Below are 4428 nucleotides of genomic sequence, written 5' to 3' on the forward strand. Positions count from 1 at the left end.
GAGACACGGGGGCTCCGAGCAAGCTGCTGTAGCGGAATGTGTCCCTGCCCGTGGCAGGGGTAGATCTGGATGCGCTTTAAGGCCCCTTCCGGCTCAACCCGGTCTGGGATTCCACGGTTCTCTGCCGTGCCGATGTCGGTCGCTCTGCGCTTGTCGCAGGTGGCCGTGACGCCCCGTTCCGTTGCCCGCGTTGAGCTGCGACCCCCCGCACGCTGCACCTGCGCACCACAGGTAGTGAGGAAGAGCAGCCCGTGAGGGACCTCCCCGAGCCGGCTGGGCAGAGCCTGGTCGGCCCCCCCCCCCCCCCCCCCCCCCCCCCGCAGTGACTCCCGGAGCACCCCCGAGCGGCCAGCGGCCGGGGGCGCGGTGCTGCCGCCGTCACAAAGCCGTGGCGGTCGCCGTGGATTTGCCCGTTGTGACAAACGGGGCCCCCTCGTTGAGCGTGGGCTATTGAAGGAGCCGGATCCCTGCAGCAACCAGTGCAGAGGAGACCCCTCCGTCGGGAGGCTGCGTCTCCCGTGGCTGCCCCGCACATCCGGCTACGCGTTCTTTGACTTTGCGATCCCGTTTGAGTGCGGCTGGAAACGCGTTTGTGGGTGCGTGCTGTGAAGGGAGGAGAAGCTGTCGGGAGATGCGCTGCTGCCACGGCAGCTGTAGGAGGAGAGGATGGGTGGAGAAGGAGGCACCGGGCTTGTGCCCAGTGGGAGGTGGCTGGGGAAAAGGATGCCCGAACGCACCCCCCCAGAGCTCAGGGCTGCGCTTCACTTCCCCCCCCCCCACCCACCCACCCACCCACCCCCCCACGCGCTCCCTACCCGTGTCTCTGTTTCTCGGAGCTGTCCCTGCCAGGAGCTCCTGCTCGGAGTCCGGCGCTGCTCCCCCCCATAGAGCGCTCGTAGAGCCAAGAACGCTTTTCCTCCCCTGCCGGGGCGTTGCTACGGCGCTCGCCTCCCCCTACCGCTGCTCGGGGGCTCTCCGCTCCTCCGCGGGGGGACGCCAGGTAGACCTGGTGGCCCGGGAGCGGCCGCCGTCTTCCCCCCCTTTCCGCCCGTGCCTTCGGGTAGACCTGGCGTCTGCCGGCGAGCCTCCCGGCGGCCGGCCGGCCATGTCGGGAGGGAAGCGGGAGGGGGGGGGGGGGGGGGGGGCGCAGCGGCTCCTGCAGACCCACAGGTGCGGCGGCTAGTGTCTTTCAGTCTGTCTCTGCTTAGAAGCTTGCAAGGGGAACACGATCTTCAGCCCTCCCTGCCGTCGCCCCTGCGGTAATCTGAGCATTTGCTGGAGCACAAACGGTTTTTATTACCGACCGCTTTTCTGTCCCGGTAGGTACGTCCCTGCACGGAGATGCCTCAGCAGCATCTGGCTGTCGCCCGGGCTTTCCTGGGGCCCCGGTGCTGGGGACAAGGTGGCAGCACTTCATAATGTTCACGCGCACGCACAAACACACACCCCCCCCCCACCCCCCCCCAACCCCCCCCCCCTTTTTTCCTCCGCTTCGCTGTGCTTTCCCACTCCCGTTCTCTCGTCATTCTCTCTCCGGAGTTAAAGCCGGAGCCCGCAAAGCAGGGAAGCGGAAGAACGGTGGCTGGGGAAAAGGATGCCCGAGCGCAGCCCCCCCCCCCACCCCCCACCTCAGGGCTGCGCTTCACTTCCCCCCCCCCCCCCCCCCCCGCGCTCCCTACCCGTGTCTCTGTTTCTCGGAGCTGTCCCTGCCAGGAGCTCCTGCTCGGAGTCCGGCGCTGCTCCCCCCCATAGAGCGCTCGTAGAGCCAAGATCGCTTTTCCTTCCCTGCCGGGGGTTGTTGTCGTTTCCCCCGCCCGGCTCCCCCGAGCACCTCGGGGAGCTCCCGGGCGGGCTGAGCACTGGCCCCGCCTGGCAGGCGGCGGAGTCCCTGCCCCTGCGAGCGGCCCCTGGGCTGCGGGGACCCTGCCGGCGAGGACGGCGCCGGGCAGCCGGGGCCGGCTGCACGGCCGCGTTCGCGCCCTGCAGCCAGCCGGCCGGCCCCGCCCGGGACGAGGGACCCGGCTCGCCCCGTCCCTCGCACGGTGCGGAGGGGAGCCCCGCTCTGCGGCGCGTCCTCCTTACCTACGCAGGGGCACCGAGGCGGTCCTCCTGACAGATCCTCTCTGCGGCTCGCGCGTCTCCCCTGGGTGCCTGCCGGCAGCGTGCCCCAGCCCCTGCTCCTGGGCGCGGCCGTCTCTCTGCAGCCCTGCCCGCTTGCCGGCATCTGTCCGGCGAGAAGGGACCGAGAAATACCCGCCCGAAAGAGACCCTACCTATCTACCGAGCGAGCGAGCGAGAAAAGGCTGGTGAGTGCCCGGCAGCGCCGCTCGAGCTTGCGAGCATCCCGGCGGGCGGGCGGGGAGCGGGCGGGCAGCAGAGGGGTTGCTGCGGCGCTCGCCTGCCGCTGCCGCTGCTCGGGAGACCCTCGCTCCTCCGCGGGGGAACGCCAGGCAGGCCTGGTGGCCGGGGACTCGGCCGCCATCTTTCCCGCTTTCCGCCCGTGCCTCCGGGTGGACCTGCCGGCTGCCTGCGGCCCGAGCGCTGGTGGGGGGGGGGCGTAGTTTTTCCGTCAGGTCTACCGGGCTCCGCGGGGACTCTGCCGCATTTCCAGGGAACGGTTCCGCTCGCGCCGCCGCTAGCGGGAGCTCCGGCTCGCGCCGGACTTAGCCGCGCTCCCGCGGTGCCGAGGTAGACCTGCCGGCTGCCTGCGGCCGAGCGCTGGTGGGGGGGGCGTAGTTTTCCGTCAGGTCTACCGGGCTCCGCGGGGACTCTGCCGCATTTCCAGGGAACGGTTCCGCTCGCGCCGCCGCTAGGGGGAGCTCCGGCTCGCGCCGGACTTAGCCGCCCTCCCGAGGTGCCGAGGTAGACGTGGCCGCGCTCCCGAGGTGCCGAGGTAGACGTGTCGGCCGCTCCTCTTCCGCGGGAGTCCGAAGGGGTCGCTGTTTTTCGCTGCCTCCAGTTGCCTCATCGTAACTGTCGGCTGCGCTGCTGCGCCACCTCGCTGAGCCTAGCGGCCGGTCTTGCTAGCTGCCACGGGAGGAGACTTATCTGTCCGTATTATAGGAGCGAGTAGTGGCTCGTCTCCGAAGCGGCGCTAGCGAGCGGATGTCACCCCCGCGGCTCTGCCGTCGATAGCGAGGGGGCACTGGGCAGCCGTGGCGACGCTTCCCGAGGGTTTCGGCTCGTTCGTTCGGCTCTCCCGCGGGGCGAGGGCGAGAGCGAGAGACGACAGACCGGCGGCGGAGGCCGGCACTCGAACGCTGGAAGACCGTGGCGGCGGGAACTCGATCCCGGGTCCGAATTATCTTCCCCGCCCGGTTCTCGGTGAGATTTGCGGAAGAGGGCTCCGATGATGGGCAGGGTGGCGGCGGCGGCGAGCCCCGAGCCCCGCCGGTTACGTGCGCACGTCCCGGCGCAGAAATTTAAGCAAGCCCGGGTCCGGCTCGCCGCTTTGCCGCGCTTGCCTTAGGGGCCCCGGTGGCTTGGCCGAGGTGGCGGCACCTCATTTTCTGTCTCCCTCTCCCTCCTTCGTCTCCATTCCTTTTACCTTTCCGTTTACCCTCTCTCGCCGTTCTTTTTACCGGCGTTAAAGCTGGAGCCCGCCAAGCGGGGAAAGCGAAAGAGGACGGTGGCTGGCCGGAGAGAAAGAAAGGAGTCGGGCTCGCGGGAGCTCTCCCTCGGCCTTCTTCGGCACCCGGCCCCGACTAAAAAGCAGTCCCCACGGGGTGGGCTCGGGCTGCCCTGGTGTGGCGCGTGGTGTGTGTGCGTGTCTCAGGGAAGCACCCCACCGTTTTGGGCTGCCGTGGGAGCCCCCTTTACTTTTGCTACTTTGTTTTCTCTCTCGTCTTTTCCTCTCTTCCCCCCTTCCCCGACCGATCGATGAGGCCTTTCGGGTCGCGTCGGAGAGGGCCCCCGGCGGGCCGGGCTCGTCTGCGCTCCTCGTCCTCGGACGGGCCGCGGGCGGTGTCCGGTGTTCAGGCTGGGTGGTCTCCTTTCCAGCTCGCTTCCCGTTGCCTGCGAGGTGTCGTTCTCCTTCTTCTCCCCACCGTCACCGCGAGCGAACGAGCGAGGAGCCGCGGCCGCGTCGGCGGGTTCGAGGTGCGTGCCTCACCGCGTCGGCCGCCGGCGTCCTTCCCGCTCTCGATGTGCTCGACGGCGGGCGCGGGGGAAGTTGCCCAGGGACTCGGTACCGAACCGGGCTGTGTGACGGCCGCGTGGCCCCGCGAGCCCTCAGGTGTCCTAAACCACGCGAGGTGTTGCCGGTGCTGGCCTCGGTCCGTGTGCCCGCGGGTGCCGGCCGCGAGCAGCGCTCGGGCGGTGGGGCGGCCGAGCCGCGAGAGAACGGGCAAGAAAGGCGCTGGAAAGGGACGACCGCGGGCGGCCAAGGGGGGCGTCCCCCTCCGCCGCGGCCGCCGGCCGCGCCGGCTC

Source organism: Melopsittacus undulatus, unplaced genomic scaffold (assembly GCF_012275295.1).
Source record: "Melopsittacus undulatus isolate bMelUnd1 unplaced genomic scaffold, bMelUnd1.mat.Z mat_scaffold_611_arrow_ctg1, whole genome shotgun sequence".
Classification (NCBI taxonomy): Eukaryota; Metazoa; Chordata; class Aves; order Psittaciformes; family Psittaculidae; genus Melopsittacus; species Melopsittacus undulatus.